The sequence below is a fragment of the Cupressus sempervirens genome, chromosome 2, assembly GCF_028749045.1.
Source record: "Cupressus sempervirens isolate cs-2001-9-10 chromosome 2, ASM2874904v1, whole genome shotgun sequence".
Lineage (NCBI taxonomy): Eukaryota > Viridiplantae > Streptophyta > Pinopsida > Cupressales > Cupressaceae > Cupressus > Cupressus sempervirens.
Genome location: NC_143119.1, coordinates 396959182 through 396983423, shown reverse-complemented (window position 1 = coordinate 396983423; position 24242 = coordinate 396959182). Strand labels below are relative to the sequence as shown.

The 24242-nt window shown below is 36.9% G+C and overlaps 1 protein-coding gene across 2 annotated transcripts in view; it reads left to right on the top strand.

The window, feature by feature from the left end:
- ATSYTF (C2 domain-containing protein) overlaps window positions 1-24242 on the top strand; it is a 165957-nt gene that overhangs the window by 96568 nt on the left and 45147 nt on the right. The window lies entirely within an intron of this gene.

The following is a 24242-nucleotide window of genomic DNA, read 5'->3' as shown; positions in this document are numbered from 1 at the left end:
TGATTTATTATTTTAATAAGAGCAATTTCCCAAAACACACATGTACTTGTCTAATTCCATAGTGACCTGAGTGAATGTAAAAAATTGTGGATTTATCCTCAGATTTGGCTGCATTAGGCATTTATGCCAATTTGACTTCCTTCTAAAGCTCCAAGTACATTTGTCAACTTCTTGACCTCCTTGCCCGAAGTTGCATTTTAATGTAATGCTATCGTCTTAGTCCCATTATTGTAAGCATTTAAGTATTGATCTATCCTCAAAGATCAATTGAATTAGATCCTCTAGTTGCTCCCTCTTGTCATAGAATGATAAATTTCTTTAATAGACTCACATCTTCTAGCATGATCAACATAGCACTAATATCCAAAAAACACCTTGGAGCTACAATCCTAAGATTGAGTCCTCTACAATGCCTCAGTAGCATATGTAATGCACCATTCTTCTTTTCCTGTAAGAACATCCTTGGATACAAAGGAAAAGATCAAGGCAAATTGCTCTTTATAGTACATATATAAATACAAAAACGAGAGACTACAATAAGTAAATAAATATAATATTCAATGATAATAAGTACTTATCTGCAGATCAATATCTTTGATACAAGTTCCGCCAATGATGGTTTATCTAAACAGAAAATACCTCCATATTTGTCAAACAATTTACATACATCATTCTCAGACATTTTGAGATACATCTCACCTTCAAGGATGGTTCAAATGGGAATGTAACACTGGTTATTAATTCCCCCCACAATGTAAAATTCCTACTTATTCCATTATTCAGAGTTTTCTTGGCATCCTTGAGACCATAATATGCCCATTACCATTTGAACCATCAGGTGTGTGAATTTGAACAAGTCTCCAATCATGGCATTCTCTATAATAATACAACTCTAACTTGAAAGTATATTTGCTCTTGATGAAAATGAATCCCTTCTACTTATGATTGTAATGGACTCCAAATTCAATCCAGACTTTGCTCCATTGGTCAGAAATGACAAAGGTATTGTACTCCATGATATCTCAACCCTTCTACATGTTCAAACGCCTCTTACAATTGTCAAGAATGCAAAGTTCTAACAAAACACTTTGTATAGTTCGCTAGAGTATACTCAGGGATCTGCGGTGCTTTTGGATTGGTATGTTTGGATAGGAAATTAAAACTTTGCATAACTAGCACACAACCAAGTCACGATAGATGCAGGGGACCATTTTTGTCAAGTAATCGATACTCAAGAACAAAATACACAAAGTGATAGTGATTAACAACGGTCCAAGCTGCCCATGGGAATATTTATATAGAGGGAGCAATGTATGCCTCGACCAAATTCTTCGTCAAATAATCTTGGAGTCTCCAAGATTTGCGGGAGCATGATTGCTTTAGTCAATGGGGTTTCTTGATTTATAGAAAATGCTCATGCAATCATAAGCACAACATGCTACATCCTCCCTAGGTAAGACTGGAATATAATCCAAGCTCCAACTGTCTTGCATTCAACTCAGATATGAATAAATTTTATCCTTACAAATTGTGATGAGTCAATGATATAGCAGATATGACATTGGAAGTCACCGGTAATTTAATCCCTATCTTCAGCAATATCTTTTGCTTGGAAGGATCATCAAAGTACTAACCTGAATATCCTTAGAAACAATATATTGGTCATCAATTGTAGCAATTTCTTAATCTGTATGCTGGGGTAAACAAATAAATTGCTCCAAATAATCATACAAGTGTGACATTCTTTCACATTGTTTATCTTTGGCAACATGGCCGACCATTAATTTCCATATAACCTTTGAAAGATGGACGCATTAAGAGTTATGTTTGGTGCACGCTTTGACTGACAGGAAATTTTCTGACCTTGTTTTAAGTGTGTGACAACATAGATGGAAATAAGCAACAATCTGACTGTGATTCCATCTCAACAAACATAGCTACTGAAATTTGCAGAATAGTTTTCATTAATCCATTATTCAAGATCTACTAAAATTTCTGAATCATCCTTATCAACCACAATATGGCTAAGAAATGTATTGCACTAATCTCTGTCGAGGTCCTTCCACTTATAAGAATAACTCGTTCCGTTTTTGAAGAGATAACTATATAGTTGCGGAATTTCAGCTCTGTTTTTCTTCATCAGAAACACAATTGGCTATTAAGCTAAGATTGAAAGGGCAATTGTATAAGGAACCTAGCTTTGGGCAATCCTTAACTAGCAAAATATTTTGAGTTGTGAGAACATAATGGTCCTGGAACTCACAGAGATTGGTCATGGGACCGAAATCCATGACTAATGCATAATCCATTGCTCATGATATTTTCCACTCGGAATCCTTTCACAGTAATATCACTCTCACCAAAACAATTGGGAATGTTAGGGCATTTGCCTCCAAAACTGAAAGGATACGACACCATTTTTGGACCGCATTGTCGGTTGCAGACCTCTTGAACCCTCAGATATGAGAATATGAAAGCTTGCGATGACCAGACATATCATGAAACCTTTACTAATTAATGTGCCTCTGAATACAAATGTGATGATTCACTTGATATGATATTGATCCATCTCTGTAAATGTTCAACCCAATAAATATATAGTGATCTATTATGAAACCTCTGTATATATTTATCTTCTATTATAAAGATCTTTATATATCTATACATTTTGATTTGTTATATGACTTTCTGTAAATATATATCTCTACATACGTATCAACCTTTACTCTTACACTGTATACATACGTTGATCTGTCCTTGAATATATCGATATCACTCTGCATATATTAATCTGCTTGTAGCCTTGTATGTATCAGTTGAGCTGACTTTGATTACCGCTCTGACTTCAATCACATATCTCTTCATATATGTTGATCTGCTATTTTATTGATCTGAATGTAATCTCTGAGCAGAATATGCACAGGACCAGATCTCCATCTAGTGCACTGTTTAACATTCACCCTGATAATCCCAATCACAACATTCTTTGTTACCAGATCGCTATATCAAACCGATAAGTCACATGAACTGCTCTGATACCATGTTAATATGCTCAATCAGTATTGAAAAATACTGATTTTAAATTCATAGGTCTGAATCAAAATGAGAGGTATTCGATCCCAAAGAGGCAGAGCATTTATTGATTTCGATGGTCATATCTCTTGTTTGGATCCTTATCTTATATTTGCTCCAAGGGACACAATCATAGACGGTCGAGACATTCACTATATGTCTTTTCATAAAGAGACACGATTAGATATTAGAGAGCATTTATTTAAGAGACCTGATCCTAATCGGGTGTGATTAGGTTAAACTAATCATCTGCAAACTTCGATCTGGATAAACAATCATAACCACGATTTGTTTTCCTGATTGAACATGATCCAAGAGAATGAATGCTTCAGAATTTATACTTAGTTTGATGATGATAATTTGGTCAATTTCAAGAGCTATTTCGCTGATGGCACTAACAATTCTGATTATGTATGTATGTGTATGCATGTATACCAGTTCATATGATGAATTGGTGCACATATGTATATAGATTTACCAGATCAATCCTTGAATTCTGACTGGTGCTACCATATCTTTAACATACATTTTCTTTTTTCGTTTTTGTCTTCCTCGACAACCCTTGGCTCCAACTTTTCTAAAAAAAATATTTTTGAATTTTAATTTAAACCTTGAAGCATTTAGAAAGGTCGTCTTTTATTTGTGCTTTTTGACATTTACTTCTTTTAATTAATCAACAATTTATCTTTTGCTAGGTGAACTACAATATTGAGGATTGCCTCTATACGCTTTCAATTCAGACACAATGAGGTCTCTCCCTTAACCTTCGGTGCCAACCTTTGCATGCATTCTGTGAGGCCTTCCATGACCTCTCCATTGGGATCAGAGTAGGATGGAGAAAAAAAAAAATGAGGGTTGAGGAAGTACCCCACTGCGTGAATGGGTTGGAGTTGATTATTCCACCTCCTATCAATAATTTCCCATATGGGGTCAAATTTGAGGCTGCACCCCTTGTAATTTTTGATAGTCTCTTTGGCCCTATTCATGGCCTCATAAAGATAGTTCATTGGGGTTTGATCTTCATCTACTAAGCGGAGAATTCTAACCAAGGACTCCAACACCTACAATTGAAAAGTTAAAAAAGATTACCATTAATCATTTGAGACTAGAGTTACAAATTAATAATAAAAGTCTTATTCTTGAATACAAACTAAATATTGAACTTTTAAAGTTTCCAAGTTACCTTCACAATTTCTGTAACACTTAGTGCAAATTGGTTGTTGAAGACAATATATGCAAGACTTTCTCCATCAGTTTTCTTAAAATAACTTGAATCTTGCCATGCTTCGCTTCAAAGTCATCAAAAAAGTAATAATACTTTGCAACATTGAGAAAATTGTTGCAAACCTTTGGCTTCTGTTTTAACCAGCTCCTTCCCTTGGGTGGGTTCTCTCATCAAGAGAAGATCACAAGGGTGATTGTAGATGTATTTTGTCATCTTTCTTGCATCCTCTACAATTGGTTTCACCCAATCTAGCTTTCCGACGTCCTTCAAAAGAAGGTCAAGGACAAACACTACAAAAGGAGACCAAAAAAGTGTACTATATTTATCTTGGAGGATCGTATCTGCTGCCACATATGCTTCTGCATTGTCAGTTATATTTTGCAACACATTATCAATCCCCACATCCATTACAACTTGCTCTAACATGACAGCCAAAGTTTCAGTTGTTTTTACCATGTTGGATGTAATATCCCCAACAAGTTCTAACCCCAACTTGTACTTCGATTCAACACATTTACTTAAATAATTGTCGTACAGGCAATTCTCTGATATCACTGTAAGAATCCCTACGGGTTCTAACTTCACCAACCCACTGACTTGTTTAGTAAATGATATGTTGTCTTGAAATTTGATAGTTATTTGTGAGAGCCCTTTTGTCAATCTGGTTAGTATCTTTCAATTTTTGATGTTTGACATTTTATCAAACACTTTGCATGCAAGCTCTGAATTCACTCTAATAACCTGCTCTAGAATTAAGCCAAAAGTTGCAGATTATAAACACTCTTGCAAGGTATTTTGTCTAACACTTAAGCTGCTGAAGTGAGATGAGTTAGCTTCTACAGTGCTCAAGAAATGAATCAAACATATAGCATAAATAGTTCATACTTTTTTTCCCAACACTCCAATTGCACTCAGAGACAAAATTACAAACTTATGGAAAACATATTATTCTTAAAATGCATGAGTCTCTATTGAAACATTTCATCATACAATTGGCAACAATAATCTGATCTGTTTTCCCTTTGTTACCACTGTAGGAGTAAAGACAAACAGTTTGTAAACAACTAACAAGCAAAACTTAAGCATCAAAGACTCTTTGAAATGAAACTATGTAAAGTAACCAAGCTCTCGTGAAGTTCTGGAACATACAGAGAATCTAACCATATTTTTGTGCTTTTCAAAGCCTTTATCGAATCTACTAAAATCAAGAGTTTCAGCTTGCTAACCAAGGCACAATTAAAGATGTCATGTAGTACGAGTCTCTTTAAACATCTAGGAGACCAAATGGCCCATCGGCTGCCCAGAATATCGACACGTACTGCTGTAGCTGAGTGAAATAACTGTCTGGCTGTGCTTTAAACCTCTGGTAACTGAAGCTATATTTCTGAACTGTCCATCCAATTCGAGAGAAAACAACAATTAAGCCTCAACAATGGATATCTTGAACAATTACTTTAACTCATCCTACTTACACCAATAAGCTCTGCTGTGAATTCTGATCTGAATCAACCAAACTCAGAGGATATGTGTTTTTGTCTAGCTTTTACTAATTGCAAGGGTTTTTGTTCTTAGAATATCGAGTTATTGATTTCCAGCAACAATGGAGAAATAGTTTCAATATCCAATTCTTATAACATCTCTCAAATGAAAGAATTGCCTTGCCCATATAGCTTTTTAGTTTGCGAATGCTTGTTCTTTGAGCAATGTGGGATAAAACATTCTTTACTTTTAATTCCTCCTTATTAAGCAGCTTCTCGAACAAGCTAGAATAACTAAAGTGACTTTATATTATAACTTTATTATAGTCACTCTTAATTCAACTAATGATATCCATGTAATAATTAACTATTATTAAAGTATAATTTTAGTAATAAGTATAATATTATAATATTATAACTCCATCATTAATCATTGTAAATCAATTCTGAATTCACTAGGAGTTATCCCACTGTGTTCATTGCTAATTGAGGCGCCTTGCTAAAAATAGTAAGGGTCCATCTCTATTGCCCTTGATTTATTATAAATAAATTACTGAATAAATTACTGAATACCTAAGCAAAACAAAGATGCCAGTGGTCATCACTACTAAGGCTTGTCTAAATGGCTTGCCAAATATAAAAATGTTGGATAAATGACTTACTATAAACATTAAGTGTAGCAAACTGACCCAAATGAAGAGCAATATGGAACGCTTCCAACCTACAAAAGAGAAAGAGCCTCCTATTTTGCCAATTGGGAACTCTCTAACCATCTGACTTAGCCTACAAGGGCCAAAAATAGGCTACTCCAAACAAACGGTGGTACTCACAAAAATGGGGATATTACATTGGAGGCATCCAAATATTTCAAAAAAGCCACTTCATCCTCACAAGAAACCAAAAAATTGATGATGGTGCAATTTTTTCCATCCATCCATGCATTTGAAAGAATGGTGCTGCCAAATTGTTCTCATTGTAATTTTTGGTCTTCTACCACATCTTTGGCCCTAAAAACTGCATCTATGAGTAACTTAGAAGTACAGAGTAAAATAAACTCTTTAAGTATACAATTTTGAAAAAAAAAACTTACATTCAACAAAAATAAGTAAAAGTATAAAACATTTAAAACTAAAACAAGTGAACTAACTTATCGCTCAAGTCTGCGAAAGAAGGTACCTTGTAGCTCTTTCCCTGCACAGTAATTTTGGTAACAAAGTTCAGCCAATATGGACTTGTTGCAACATTAAAGGGGATGTTGTTGAAGTACCAGAAATTGACACATTGAATGTCAACTTGCTATTGCACACCACTATTCCACCTAGTACCCTCTAATGATGGGTGTGCTCTAGGTATATTTTTGTGCACAAAAAATCTATCTATAGAAGATTACTGTGGCTCTGATGGTGGTGGTCTACTAGAAGCAGCAAAAGTGATGGCTGAGGGGACAAAGGAATTATGGATACATGGGCCACAAAGAGAGGCCACTATGCCTTCAAGTGCTGCTTCTTCAAGGTTGACTGGGATACTTTGTCACAGCCCACATTAGTTGATTTTGATCCTTTATATTTTGAGTTGAATCTGAACTGTTTTAGCTAAATCCAAATTAATAATGGTGATGAGAAAATAATAAATGATTCTTGAAAATCAGACATATCGGGATACCTTAAGATTCAGAAATGGCTGCCCTCATGGCGATTTTCGCCCCTTCTCTTTGCTTTCTTTTTTTCGTTTTCGTGGCAGTGAGCAAGGAATTCATTTCTTTTTATTTCTTCAGTGGTGTTGTTGCAAACCCTTGTGTCATGCTTTGTGCTCCATCCAAGGTCGTATTTCAAACAAGATACCTGGACTAATTACTTTTTCACATTATATGTCATGTCCCTACTCTAGCTTAGTCTAGCAGAGATATGTGAGTCAGCTTATTATGGGGTCTTGTAGGCTGACAGGGTTGGATAGAGACCCAGTATGGTTATTCAGTGTTGGGGACTTGGTGTTCTGGCGGTTATTGATCAGTTGGGAGACGTTCCTTGTTTTTAGGAGACAATTCCTATATTTATGGGGTTCATTCCTACTTTTTAGGAGTTATGATCATGCACAGGGTTGGGTTTCCATGAGTTTACTCTTTGGGTTCAGTTTCAGAGGGATAGAGCTTGTTTCCTAAAATTTAGGAGCATCCCTAGATTTTAGGGATGAGACTGCCAGTGGATCCTTGATTTCCGACTTCAGTCACAGACAGGTGACAAGATGATTTTATGATTTGTGATGTCAGTTGGGCATTTTGTAGCTATTTGGGTTATATTTTTAATATTTCCTAAGTTAGCGTTTAATAATTAAATAAGGTTAAGTTAATAGCCATTTTGGAGTAATAAGGGGAATTTTGACCTCATCTGGATGCGTACCCCTTGGTGTGATAGCTCGTTGGAAAGGTCTTGAACTTTTCTAAATCTTTCTCTTTGGTCTCAGGGCGATTCAGTGAACGGATTTATGTCTATCGAGAAAAAGGGTCATTTTTAGTAACATTGCCACTTTAAGACTTAAATCACTTTTGTAACCCCATGCCTTTTGGAGTCACTTTAGGGTTTGATTTTCTTTGGAAGGGGTTATAAGGAGATGGAGGCGCCATTCCTCATTCATATTATGCATTTTAAACTTGTTTACAAATTTGCTCTGCTTGGGCGATTTTATTCTGGGACGCAAACCCCAGGGTATTTACTGGCTGGGACGTAACCCTCAATAGTATTTGGTCTTGGAATTTTCAGTGGTATCAACTGTTATCAGGGAAGGAGGACACCATTTCAGCTTGGGTCTGTAGTATTGTTTAGCTGGGCACGATTATTGGTACATGGGAAAGTGAGCCTTGCAGCAGTAGCCGCCATTTGCAGCACTTTGAAATATAGAGACTCGGATAATCAGCAGCAGACGTTTGCATGTTCACAGTCCTTTTCCATCAGCGAGTTTGGCGTCATTGTTAGGGAAAATGTACTGGATCCTTTATTTGGCTCTATAATTCAGAGATCTGACTGGTACGATTTGTATCAACTCTGACTTTACTGCATATTGTTATTTATTTTCAGACTCTTTTCTTGCCATTTGCTACTTCTCATTTCTATGTTGAATAATCATCAAAAACACAAAAACAAACAAACTCTTCTGCATTTCCGTCTAGTTCTACAAGAAAACATTAATAAATAGGAAAAAACAAAATAAAATAAATCTACAGCAGATTTGCAGCAGAGATCCATCAGGGATCTTTCAGTGGTATCAGAGCTTACATCCTGCCAGCCTGTAGGGTTTGTGAGAAATTGTTACAACAGTTTTTGGCATCTGAGTATTGGATAAAAAGTTTTGATAATTCATTTCAGCATCTGGGTACTGGCTAAAAAGTTTTGATAATTCATATTGGCATCTGGGTATTCGATAAAAAGTTTTGATAATTCATTTCAGCATCTGGGTACTGGCTAAAAAGTTTTGATAATTCATATTGGCATCTGGGTAGTCACTAGTTGGTGGATTGAATACAAATCTATGCATCTTGGTGGAAATACACAAGTTCTACGAGCGCAGGAGAAACCAGTGGCAAGTAGAGGCCACCAGAGACACACAGATACCAACTATGGGTGAGGCACAGGGTGCTGTTGGCGACGGCATGCGTACAGAGGCAGAAGAAAGAGATGGTGCGGACCCTATTCACTACTCAGCTTAGGATTGCTCAGGCATTAGACAGATTACAAGATACCTTGGAGCGTTTGGAGATGGGTGGACACAGAGGCAGGCAAGGTAGATTAGTTTCAGTGGCGGGTAGTCAGCGCAACCATCAGTCCCATTCTTCAGTTGGGAGCTCCCTTCATTCCAGTAGGAGGCATCGTCATCATACACCTACTACAAATAGGCCATTGCTTCCCCAATTCATACCAGGTGAACGGCTAGCACAGGTGGAACCACCAGAAGTGGGGTTTCAGGAGTCAGTTTTGGCGGCCATAGCTGAGTGGAGAGCTCTACCTCTTGAGGTTAGGGACGTCTTCCCTCTTCCCCAGTATTGTGCACAACGTAGAGATACAAACAGGTTCAGGGGAGATCGTGGTAATAGACTACCACAGCAGCAGCAGAATTATGACCTCAACAAAGCTACTGGGAAGATTACATTGGCCCCATATAATGGCTCAGGAGACACTAGCGCAAGATCTTGGGTCCACAACCTAGACATATATCTTTCATTAAGGCCCATGCCTGAGCGTGAGGCTATTCAGTTTGCTGTGTTGCATTTAGAGGGGATTGCCTATGATTGGTGGCACCATGGATTGGTCACCCAAGATCATGCCTTAGTTCACTCCTATGCTGAGTTCACCAAGCGACTCATTGCACGGTTTGACCGTAAGGATACAAAACTTTATTACAGAGAGTTGGCTCACCTTAAACAAACCGGTCATGCAAAAGCCTATATTAATGAGTTCCAGCATATTGTAGTTATGGTACCTGATATGCCCCAGAAACGCAGTGTGATGTTGTTCATTGAGGGTTTGCAAGATAGGTTAAAGGTGTTGGTACGTGCTTTCCAACCAGCTACTCTTAAGGAGGCTATTGATGTGACATTGAGACTGGATACTGTTCCCACTTCTTATCAGGCAGATAAGAAACCATTTAGAGATTCACAGCCTGTACAAAAGGCCAATACGTCACAGAACAAAGGAGGGACCTCATCTAAAACTCCTTGGATGAATCAGGAGACGAGGAATGAATTGAGGAGGAAAAAGTTGTGTTTTTCTTGCAAAGAACCATGGGAACCAGGACACCGTTGTATGGGTAAAGGAAAGGTTCATTTGATTGAGGTGACTTCTGAGTTAGGGGATGAGGAGGTTCCTGATACTGATATTGAGGATAATACAGAGGATGTTGAGCAGTTTTAGACACAGTTGGAGTTAGACACCCTTGAGCCTGTGGCATTAGCTAAAGTAGCTATGGCTTCCCTCTCCAGTTATCCTAAGTTTCATGCCTTTCGGTTGAAAGGTACACTTAAGGGTAAGCAGATCACCAGTTTGGTAGACACAGGTGCTACGCATAACTTTATTGATCAGAAATTAGTTGAGAGGCGTGGCTTACAGTACGAGGAGTTTGGTGGTTTTGGAGTGAAGGTGGCTGATGGTGCTATCTTGGGTTGTACCAAGTGGATTCCACAACTTAGTATTCAGATGGGAGATTATACTTTGACTGATGACTTCAATGTGCTTCCCATAGAAGATTATGATGTGGTTTTGGGCATGCAGTGGTTACAAGGTATTGGGCGTTACATCATTGATCACCACCGTATGCAATTAGAGTTTCTTTCTAGTGGGCAGAAGGTGATTTTGAGGGCAGCGTCAGATGGTGGACCTAGAGAGGTGACTTCTCGCAGGATGGAGACCATCCTTAGGCATAATGATGTGCTTTGGGCTACACATTGTTTGGTTAAATCCAAAACACCCATATCTCACGATGATCGTGTATTTCATGTGGACATTCAGTCAGTGATGGGTCGTCACGGTAGAGTGTTTGGTGATATACCTCCTGGAGTACCACCAGATAGAGGGTTTGAGCATGGTATAGAGTTGGAGGATGGAGCGAAGCCAGTGATTACTACCCCATACCATCATCCTAGAGCCTATAAGGATGAAATTGAGAAGACTAATCATGAGCTATTGGACATGGGTTTCATTCGGCCTAGTTCCAGCCCCTTTGCTTCTTCTATAGTGCTGGTTAAGAAGAAGGATGGGACTCTAAGGATGTGTGTAGACTATAGAGCTTTGAACAAGAAGACAATAAAAAACAGATATCCCATTCCGCGCATTGATGAGTTGTTAGATGAGTTACATGGGGCTGTTTACTTTTCTAAGGTTGATCTTCGTTCAAGCTATCATCAAATACGGGTACGGGCAGAGGATGTACACAAGACTGCCTTCTGTTGTCACTACGGGCACTATGAGTTTCTGGTAATGCCTTTTGGCCTTACCAATGAACCAGCGACTGTCCAGTCCTGTATGAATCATATCTTCAACAAGTAGTTGAGGAAATCGGTTCTAGTATTTTTTGACGACATATTGATTTACAACAGTACTTGGGAGGACTACCTCAGACATCTCGAGGAGGTACTTAGCATAATGGAGAGTCAGTCTCTATTTGCTAAGCTCTCCAAATGTGAGTTTGGATTGAGGGAGGTGTTATATTTGGGTCATGTGATTAGTGCATGAAGAGAAGATTCAGACGATTTAGAATTGGCCTGTTCCTCGAAACATTACTGAGTTACAAGGATTCTTTGGATTGTGTGCTTATTATAGAAGATTTGTGAAGGGTTTCTCACAGTTGGCAGCACCTTTGACAGATCTCACTAAGAAAGGGGCTTTTAGATGGACAGAACAAGCACAGGGGGTCTTTGATAGACTCAAGGAGGTTACGAGTACTTGCCCCGTTTTGGCACTACCTGATTTCTCGCAGCCATTTGTCCTCGAGTTTGATGCTTCGGGTTTGGGTATAGGAGCAGTGTTGATGCAGAATAGACACCCCATTGCCTATGAGAGTAGGAAGTTGCAAAACAATGAAAAGTTGTACTCTACCTATGATAAGGAAATGTTGGCTATTATGCATGCGTTAGCTAAGTTCAGACAGTATCTTGTTGGCAGCAAATTTGTGGTGAGAACAGACCATAACAGTCTGAAGTATTTCCTAAATCAAATAGAGCTCAATGATCGACAACAAAAATGGGTTAGCAAAATTCAGGCTTATGACTTTGACATCGAATTCATAAAGGGGAAGAATAATACTATGGCTGATGCACTCTCTAGGAAACCTTCATTGGCTGCCCTATGTTCATTGAGTGAGATTTCAGCGGATTGGAAGGCTCAACTTTTAGTTGAGTACTCCAAGGATCAGTATGCTTGTGAGATCTTGGAAGGGTTGATAGTGGATGACAGATATAGTGTGGTAGATGATATTATCTACTACAAAGGCAGGTTTTACCTTGTTCCAGGTTCTCAGTTGAAGAAACAAATTTTGCATGCTCTCCATGATACTCCTACAGCAGGACACCCAGGATATGGTAAGACTTACAGGGCGGTTCGTAAGAGATTCTCTTGGAAGGGTCTCAAAGATGATGTTTTATGCCATGTCCGTGAGTGTATGACTTGTCAGCAGATTAAGTCGGAGCATACCTACCCAGCAGGATTATTGCAGCCATTACCTATACCGGAACAGAAGTGGATAGGGATCTCAATGGATTTCATTACAGGTCTTCCTAGGGTTCAGGGGAAAGATTGCATTTACGTTGTTGTGGATAGGCTAACAAAGTATGCCCACTTCTTTTCGATTACGTTAGATTTTAGAACATCTCAGGTGGCTGAGTTATTCTTCAAAGAGGTGTTTAGACTTCATGGTCTTCCCAAGACCATTGTGAGTGATAGGGACAGCAGATTCATGAGTTCTTTCTGGCAGGAACTTTTTAGGCTAGTAGGTACTTTGTTGACACCTAGTACTAGTTACCACCCTCAAACTGATGGGCAGATAGAAATAGTCAACAAGTGGGTTGAGGGATATTTGCGTAACTATGTGTCAGGACAGCAAAAAGCATGGGTGCGTTGGTTGCATTTGGGCGAGTATTGTTATAATACTACGCATCATATGTCCATTGGCATGATGCCTTTCAGAGCTCTCTATGGATATGAGGCATTATCTTTCACTGATTTGGCATTTAGTGATAGTAGAGTACCCTTGGCTCAAGATTGGTTACAGGAAAACCAGGATGTCATGAGATCTCTTAGGGAGAATTTACAGCAGGCCCAGTATCAACAAAAGATGTACGCTGACAGGCATAGGATTGAGAGAGCATTTGAGGTGGATGATATGGTCTTTCTGCGCTTACAACCATATCGACAGAGCACCCTAAAAAGGGGGGGAGCTGAGAAGCTCAAACCACGTTTTTATGGTCCATACAGGATACTTAGGCGAGTGGGAGAGGTTGCATATGAGGTTGAGTTACCACTTGGCAGCAGAGTTCATAATGTATTTCATGTATCTTGCCTGAAAAAGGCCCTTGGACAACATATTACGGTTTCACCCGAGTTACCTCCTATGGATGAGGAAGGTAAATTGATTTTGGTCCCTGATGAGATTCTTGAGGTGAGGGAATGACGGCTAAGAAGCCGGGTGATTCGAGAGTATTTGGTTCGATGGAGAGATCTTCCCATAGAGGATGCCACCTGGGAGGGTGAGAGCATTTTACAGCATCCAGCATTACAGTTGCTTGTGGGCAAGCATCTCCGAGAGGGGAGGACTGTCATGTCCCCACTCTAGCTCAGTCTAGCAGAGACATGTGAGTCAACTTATTATGGGGTCTTGTAGGCTGACAGGGTTGGATAGAGGCCTAGTATGGTTATTCAGTGTTGGGGACTTGGTGTTTTGGCGGTTATTGATCAGTTGGGAGACGTTCCTTGTTTTTAGGAGACAGTTCCTATATTTATGGGTTCATTCCTACTTTTTAGGAGGTATGATCATGCACAGGGTTGGGTTTCCATGAGTTTACTCTTTGGGTTCAGTTTCAGAGGGATAGAGCTTGTTTCCTAAAATTTAGGAGCATCCCTAGATTTTAGGGATGAGACTGCCAGTGGATCCTTGATTTCCGACTTCAGTCACAGACAGGTGACAAGATGATTTTATGGTTTGTGATGTCAATTGGGCATTTTGTAGCTATTTGGGTTATATTTTTAATATTTCCTAAGTTAGCGTTTAATAATTAAATAAGGTTAAGTTAATAGCCATTTTGGAGTAATAAGGGGAATTTTGACCTCATCTGGATGCGTACCCCTTGGTGTGATAGCTTGTTGGAAAAGTCTTGAACTTTTCTAAATCTTTCTCTTTGGTCTCAGGGCGATTCAGTGAACGGATTTATGTCTATGGAGAAAAAGGGTCATTTTTAGTAACATTGCCACTTTAAAATAAGACTTAAATCACTTTTGTAACCCAACGCCTTTTGGAGTCACTTTAGGGTTCGATTTGCTTTGGAAGGGGTTATAAGGAGATGGAGGCGCCATTCCTCATTCATATTATGCATTTTAAACTTGTTTACAAATTTTCTCTGCTTGGGCGATTTTATTCTGGGATGCAAACCCCAGGGTATTTACTAGCTGGGACATAACCCTCAGCAGTATTTGGTCTTGGAATTTTCAGTGGTATCAGTTGTTATCAGGGAAGGAGGACACCATTTCAGCTTGGGTCTGCAGTATTGTTTAGCTGGGCACGATTATTGGTACATGGGAAAGTGAGCCTTGCAGCAGTAGCCGCCATTTGCAGCACTTTGAAATATAGAGAGTCGGATAATCAGCAGCAGACGTTTGCATGTTCACAGTCCTTTTCCATCAGCCAGTTTGGCATCATTGTTAGGGAAAATGTACTGGATCCTTTATTTGGCTCTATAATTCAGAGATCTGCCTGGTACGATTTGTATCAACTCTGACTTTACTGCATATTGTTATTTATTTTCAAACTCTTCTCTTGCCATTTGCTACTTCTCATTTCTATGTTGAATAATCATCAAAAACACAAAAACAAACAAACTCTTTTGCATTTCCGTCTAGTTCTACAAGAAAACATTAATAAACAGGAAAAAACAAAATAAAATAAATCTACAGCAGATTTGCAGCAGAGATCCATCAGGGATCTTTCATTATATGCAAATTGTAGTATTAAATTTATTGTCCTTCAAAGCAAATACTAACCAGCCTTATATCTAGCTCTTTTAGGACGCGTGACAACATATCTAGACGGAAATGCATCTATTGAGGCGCTGACAGATGCTACAACTGATCCATTTATGGATGTATCTCTGTTTGCCATTTTAATCATATTTCAATCCATACATACAAATGAAACCACAAATTAATATATTATATTATAATTAAAAAAATTAGCAAACAAACTAAATTAGTCTAAAGCTGTAAATAATGTTAAACATAGTTGAGAAAAGCAAAAAGAAAGTGTTAGGGTTTGAAATTTCTAACAAAATATGAAATTCTTGAAAAAACTATGAAAACATTTACATTCTTTTGCTAACAATCGGTGTTAAATCCTGTTCATTAGGCTCAAACAATCTAGGGTACGTTGGAAATGTTATTATAGAGTTTCTATAAACTTAGAAGCAACAAAGACGAGACAAAAAAAGAAAACTTGGGAATCTGATTTTGTTTAAAAAATTTCTTCAAATCCACAACAAATTGCTCTAAAATGCTGCAAATCATGGTTTTTCTTCTTCAACCCCATTTTCTGTCACTCAAACACTAGTTGGCAACTTCAAAGAAGTGAAATGTCTCATTTGGGTCCACAGTCCCTATGAGCAAATTGCGGCCAATATTTTAACATCTTATCCCTGATTAATTGGTGATGTATCTCTGTTTGCCATTTTAATCATATTTCAATCCATACATACAAATGAAACCACAAATTAATATATTATATTATAATTAAAAAAATTAGCAAACAAACTAAATTAGTCTAAACCTGTAAATAATGTTAAACATAGTTGAGAAAAGCAAAAAGAAAGTGTTAGGGTTTGAAATTTCTAACAAAATATGAAATTCTTGAAAAAACTATGAAAACATTTACATTCTTTTGCTAACAATCGGTGTTAAATCCTGTTCATTAGGCTCAAACAATCTAGGGTACGTTGGAAATGTTATTATAGAGTTTCTATAAACTTAGAAGCAACAAAGACGAGACAAAAAAAGAAAAACTTCGGAATCTGATTTTGTTTAAAAAATTTCTTCAAATCCTCTTCAAATCCACAACAAATTGCTCTAAAATGCTGCAAATCATGGTTTTTCTTCTTCAACCCCGTTTTCTGTCACTCAAACACTAGTTGGCAACTTCAAAGAAGTGAAATGTCTCATTTGGGTCCACAGTCCCTATGAGCAAATTGCGGCCAATATTTTAACATCTTATCCCTGATTAATTGGTGATAAGTTGTGATTTTATTGGTGGTAAAATCACAACTTATTGGTGATAAATTTGCGTATTTTATCACCCAGTCAAACTTATCATGATAAAACTACTTGTTGCCAATATTTATGCAATATTTTAATCTATGCACCAAACAACTAGTTCCTTGTTGATTTTATGTTTGCCTTGTGTTTCTGACTGAAATATTTATGAGCTTTACTTCGAGTATTGCTTGCACATTGATATGCATCGTATGATGTGGCAATTGCTAAGTAGGACATGGTTAATGGAATGATAATAGTTTGAACAACTTACATCTACCTTAGGAGGTCGCACTAGCTTGGTTGATGTTGATGGCTAAAATAAGTCTAATAGAGTTGCAAAGACATTCATAATTTTTTGCATTCTAGGAGTAGAATAGCTTTTTAGATCCTTTTCCCTTTGCAATTTGTTTGGCTAGAAAATGTTGATGTAGTTGATACCCATTGAATGAACAATTTAAGTCCCTCTGTCATACCAGCATATCGCATCATTATAATTGAGTGAAGGTCCACATTAAGAAGGAACCTTTGGGTTTCTGATTTGACAACACAATTTGTATACATTGTTTAACATATGAGCATCCTTATTCAAGAAAGTGTTTGAGATTTGGTGTTTTATCTAGAATACTAAGTATTCGATTCTGCATGTTGTAATGGCATAAAACTCACATCAACATGCATGTTGGTGTTGGATGGTAATAGCCAATGTTGATTGCAATTGGAAAAAGAATATAATCCCCATTGAAAATAAGGGTTGGACGTATGTATTTGATTTAACAAATCAATTCCTCAATGAGGAATAAGGGTTGGAAGTATGTATTTGGTAATAGCCAATGTCGATTGCAATCAGAAAAAGAATATAATCCCCATTGAAAATAAGGGTTGGAAGTATGTATTTGATTTAACAAATCAAGTTGTCAATGAGGAATCAGATTCTATAGAAGAATGGATGGATAGTTTAGGTTAGATAGAACTGAACAATGAGGACATTTTAGAGTCATAGTCATGCTCAGAGGATGAAACATTCTTTTTGTGGCCTATTTCACTAGCAAATGGAGGACTATGAGGCATTGTCAACATGTACTTTTCTTGAAGCTATAACTTGATGAAGAGAAATTGATGAGATCATGTAAATTTGTAGATGATATATCTAACAGTACAAAAAGCGCAGAATATTTAATGCGGAGTATACAAAGCATATTATATAATTTGGAGCATTCAAATATTTGTCAAGGGAATTTAATTCCATTGAAAGTTTATAGAAAATGAAGAGAAAATTAGGAGAGATGGAAAATGGTGAGAAAAAGCAAAAAATAATGAAGTAAAAACAAATCAAGAAATTTAAAATGAGAGCCATGGAGTCAAATAGGAGATGTTAAAATATTAAATCCAAGGAATAGTAAATTAAAAGGAAAAAATTGTCAAAAGAGTAGCAAAAATATTTTTCTTATTTAAGTGATAGAGTTAAAAAATATAATGATATGTAAAGGGAATGTTATGAAGTTGATGAATTTTTTTTATAATAAACTATAAGGTCAACCACATATTTTGAGGACCTAAAATATTTGAGGTGGTCAGTGATAAAATATTATTTTACAGTTACAAAAGTAGAACATTTATTTTTAATAACAAGGCCTTGGCTTTTTTCAAAGTTGCTATTTCTTTCAAAAAGTATATGATATCCAAAAAAATTTCACAAAGCATGGCAAAGCCAACAACTCTTTTTTGTATGAGTTTTTGCATAGAGCCCTCCCTGTATTACACAAGTTTCTTTCCCTTGCATTGCAGGACCATAGTCAATGTGTAACTTTTTCAAATTACGACCTTGATGGAGAGTGGATTTTTTAGTGCTACAACCCCCTAATTTGCCACTCATAATAAAACTTTTGTACTCGTTAATTGTACAACCTTTAAAGGGATTCATCATACACCTTTCATTATATTGTGTATGGTAGTGTGCTCTTGTCATATGAGCTTCTCATACTATATAACCAGCCTCCAACATTCAACAAGGAAGTCATATATTTAGTTTGTGCAAAAGCATATTCATTCACTAAAAGTATGACTCTCCCTAAGCATCGTATAACCCTTCCCTCATTGCATTGTATGACAACCTCTCTACAACATTAGGTGACAACATGTCTACCTTGTACATCAATCCTCTTGCTCACGGACACAATGCTCAATCTGTCATATGGTATGATAAGTTTCCTTTGGAATCATTTAATGATAAAGCTATTATTGGTATGATGACATATCACTTCCATCCACATTCATTTTATTGTTTGGTAAAAGATAAATTCCCTCAACGCTTTGCATCATCTTTATTCATAGTAGCACAAAAATAATTCTTAATGAAACATTAAAATTTATGCATACATTGTTGAAACACGACAAAATCTTCAACTTCAAGCTTTGCTAGTAATGCTTTTTGCCTCTTAAGAAATCTTGAAAATGATGTGCACCATGACAATCTATGTGGTTTTGAAGGTCTTAAGTTGGGCTTGGTGATGTGGGTTCCCTCTCTTGACTATGCCTTGTATTGTGGCAAGGAGTGCATTAAGGATGTTGCCCTTTGACCTTTGTGGGGTTGCTATCCTCCAAACTCCCACAAGGGACACTGACTCTTGACCTTGTTGGGGGCATTGCACCCTGATCCCTACTGCCTTTATTTGATTTTCCAAGTACACTACACATCCGAGTTTGTATGATACACCTGAAAGTTCATGAACAAGTTTTTGTCTACAAATGTTGTCATTAGTCTTCCCAAATATTACTAGATTATTTTTCATTTGGAAGATGACTTTTTCCTTTGACCTTTGTGGGGTTGCTATCTTCCAAACTCCCACAAGGGACATTGACTCTTGACCTTGTTGGGGCATTGCACCCTGATCCCTACTGCCTTTATTTGATTTTCCAAGTACACTACACATCCGAGTTTGTATGATACACCTGAAAGTTCATGAACAAGTTTTTGTCTACAAATGTTGTCATTAGTCTTCCCAAATATTACTAGATTATTTTTCATTTGGAAGATGACTTTTTCTTTTAGAGGGGATGATGTAGTTAGCATACAATGTCTTTTGTTTCATAATATTTGTTTCTCTGACTATTTTAATTGTTTGTATTAAATGTTTGTCAACATCAAATAGTTATATGTGTTGGTTGGTTGATGGTTGTGTTCTTGTTGGTAGCCATCAAATTCTTTAACTAATTGTGTATTGTCAAGGAAAGTGGTATTATCTAGTTGGATCAAATCCAATCCTTGGCTCATCATCTTTGGTCTTCTTTTATAATATTTTCATGTGTAAATAAAGATAAATTTTACTCCTATAGTTGCCATGTATTGCCATTTTTGTTATGACACCATGTATTTAATTTATCAGATATAGCTACCCTATGGGATTCATGCATCCCCCTTGTTTGTTCCCAAAACCACAGATTGGAAATCCAAGAGTTATGCCAATTCTCTAATAGGATTACTCAATCAGTTTTGGCCAACGAATGGGAATAACTTCTTGATTCAATCCCCCCGCACTTCAGGCTTTGCTAAACCTAGGTAGGTAACCTTCACCTTAAACCATGATCACTTGGATCAAAGCTTTTCTATAGTGATTTTAAACCCTGATCCTTAAACTTGATTAAAATAAAAGTTATATGAATGGTTTGGTATACTTAATTGTAAAATGAATATTATTTAAATGAAAGAATAGTGTTTATGAGTTATGGATATGGTAAAATATTGAACTTCAAGGCTTCAGACATCAACCCACTTTAACAAAATGAATTGCAGACCAATCCCTTATCCAACCTTGGGTAAATACAGTCAAACTTTCTCCAGGTACTTATATACAACCCTAAGAGATAGTGCTATACCATCCACTGCTTCATTTACTGAAGCTTCAATTGGCAACACAACCCCTAGTCTAATTGAATTTAAATTTTTTGGGAAAACTAATTAGACAAAATTCACCGAGACAACATTTCATATGGAAATTCTGATAATCAAAAACTTCTATTGAAATCAACTTCTTCACCGTTAGTAGTAATTAATTTTAAAATCAATAGTCTCAGGAGATAAATCTGAATAAAATACTTTGAACTTCGATTTTCAAGATGAATAAGAAAAACAGGGCTCTTGCATTAATTTCGAAAAATGAGTACAAATAGTCTGTGCTACATTTATTTCTTCTTATCTCTCTATCGCCATATTTCTTTTCTTTATTAGCTGCTGTCTTCTTTCAGTCTTGACCATTATTTATATATGTGTGCTGCTTATGAAAAGAGACATCTTTAAAAGACACGACTTTTTTTGAAGTAAATTATCACTTAATAAACAAATAGTCATCGAGATTGATTTTTGTTATCATTATTTATTAACAATATCACTGGCCCCTTTTTAATCCATTTGTTTAATTCTTTGGCTACTCCTTATGGTATTCATTCGACAGGTATTGCTGCCTTGTTGTCTCTTCTTTTAACCACCGATGTTTGTTGCTACTTTTACCCATGTGACAACTCTGAAATATTTGTCTTTTTTAATAATCGCTGCACTGTAATATGATTGACTCACAGAATGCTGTTAATTTTATATTCTAAATGATAGCATACTGTCCATATAGCGTCGGTTTCCACAATCAGGAAGGATGATAGCCGCTTGTCTCTTTGCATCACTTTAATGTTGCTGTTTATTACACTGTGCATATGCATATAATATTTTCTTGTGCGGCTCCTATATTCTGGCTGGGACCACCTTTTTTAATGTCTCAACATTCACTAAATTAATATACAATTGGAATTACTTCTTTCCTCTGTTGCTGTATACATTGTGATTAATTTTCCTTCTGTTATTTAGCAACAACTATCTATTTCTTCCATTTTATATTCTAAATGATAGCATAACTGTTCATATAGCATCGGTTTCCACAATCAATTAGGATTGATAGCCGCTTGTCTCTTTGCATTACTTTAATGTTGCTGTCCAGTAAGCTGTGCATATGCATATAATTTTTTTCTTGTGCAGCTCCTATACTCTGGCGGGGACCGCCATTTTTAATGTCTCACTATTCACTAATTTAATATACAATTGTGACCGTTTCTTTCCTCTGTTGCTGTATTCATTGTAATTAATTTTCCTTCTGTTATTTAGCAACAACTGTAATTTTCTTCCATCAACTTCAGTCGTGTTCTTTATCTGATTTTAAACTCTTTATTTGTGTATGCATAGACATCTAACTTTGTTGTGCTTTCCTAATCCAAGGTGATTAAGGTGTATTGTTGTTTCTATATCACTGAAGATGTTGCTTCCACATTCAATCTGCTGCCATGTACTTCTTCATATAGGATATTGTATTTTTTATGTTAGGATTAACGAGACATAAATAACAATTACATGCAAAATATAACCAATATCAGAAAATAATAAAGCACACAGAAGAGAACACCAGACACAAAGATTTAACGTGGTTCACCCAATCCGTGGGCTACGTCCTCCAACAATGAGCCCAATATTCTTATTATCCAATGATTACAACCATATTACAATTTGCAATCCCTTACAACTCAATACTTCCGTAAGAAGCTACTCGATCATACATTATGAAATCCCCAATCCTAAGCCATTTTATACAAGTTTTTTGTTGCTTCTAAAATTAGGGCTAGAATAATTACAACATGTCGGCCTGTGAATCCCGGTGGAGATACATGGTAAGTGTATAGTACTTTCCTGATCAGTCACCATAAGCTAACAATCTCCCACTTGGTGATTGATCAGGCTCCACACTAGCAACAACCTCCCACTTGGAGACTAATCCTGTAGCAATACCGTTACCGCATGAGACTCCCACTGGATTGAACCACCCTAGACTTGGCTCTTCCTTTATTTGCTTCAGTCTAGAAGATGAACCGAAGCTAAAGAGGAGTTCAACTTCTCCTTTGTCACTACCTTTGTAAACATATCTGCTGGATTATCATGTGTATGTATCTTGTCCAACTTTAACTATCCATCATCCAAAATTGACCAAATGAAATGGTATCGCAACTGTATGTGTTGTGTCTTTGAATGCGAAGTTGAATTTTTGGCAAGATGAATGACACTCTGACTATTTGTATAAAGATAATTATCCCTTTTGGAATGTCCTGTCCCAATTCTTCCATGAAGAATTGAAGCCATATCATCTCCTTGGCTACCTTTGTAGCAGCAACATACTCTGCCTTTGTAGTGGATAAAACATTCACCTTTAAGTAATTGAGAAACCCAACTCACTATTGTCCCACCAACAAAAAATACATAACCTGTAGTACTTCGCTTGGTTTCAAGATCCCCTGTAAATCAGTAGTAGAGCCCCCAAAATGTAAACATTTACTGGATGTTCCTCTCAGATATCTAAGAATCCATTTAATTGCATTCTAATACTTAATCCCAGGATGCCTCATATACTTGCCAACGACTCCCATTACATGTGGAATATTTGGTAAATACCATAACAAACATTAAACTTCCTATAACTGAAGCATAACATACTGTTGGCTATTTTTTCTCCCATTCAATCCATCATAGATAATCGATTTGAGAGATCTTCAATGGGATGGATTTGTTGCAAGGGTTTAACACGTCAAAATTTGCGGTTAACATCTCATCGAGTGGCTTAGTTACTATCTTGGTGCTCTTTTGTCGAGTGACTTGGTTATCTGCTTTGGGGTTATCGGGGAAGTGTTCTTGTTCTTTTACTAAGTAGCTTGGTAGTGGCGAAAGGTTAACCTTCGAGCTAACCCATTTTGCTATTTCATAGAGGTCATTTTTGGCAGCTTGCAAAAATAATAAAATGTTTTGTTGTTTCTTCTACTGTTCATTGGGAAATGTACCAACCATCAGATTTTAAAGTTTCTTCATCAACGGTTGTGTTTTACTTATTCATTGGGAAATTTTTGCAGCATCTAGGCTGTCTACTTCAAATGGAAAGATCTACATTGATAGTCCACTTTTTGGGGCATATCGAATCTTTTCCACGCAGGTAACTATACAGGTGTACACGGGTGGGTTAACACTGCATGTTATCCTTTCCCACATTTTTAGACAGCAGCGCGATTTGATCTCTTGCATCCAACACACGTCTTCAAGGCTAGTTCTTTAATGCTAGGCAACTTTTTGGGCCTTGTTGCACAACATCAATGTATCTCCATGCCTCTTTATTACTTGTAAGGATATGATTTGTCAGATTTATCTTTCCAACGAGTGGGTACACTATTTTGGGCTTTTCCAGTCACTTCCATAAGCAAGTTGCATTTCATGATCAAATTTCTTTCTGATTTTTATTTATTGCTCCTCTGTAATCTAACTTCACCGTGGTTGGAGTTTGAACTTAAAGTTACATTTGAGTTATGCTTGAACTCTTTAAAAAGAACAGTTGTAAATATTTTCTAGGTTCTTCTCTTGTTCATTGCAGCAACATTATGCTCTACAACCATATTCCTTTG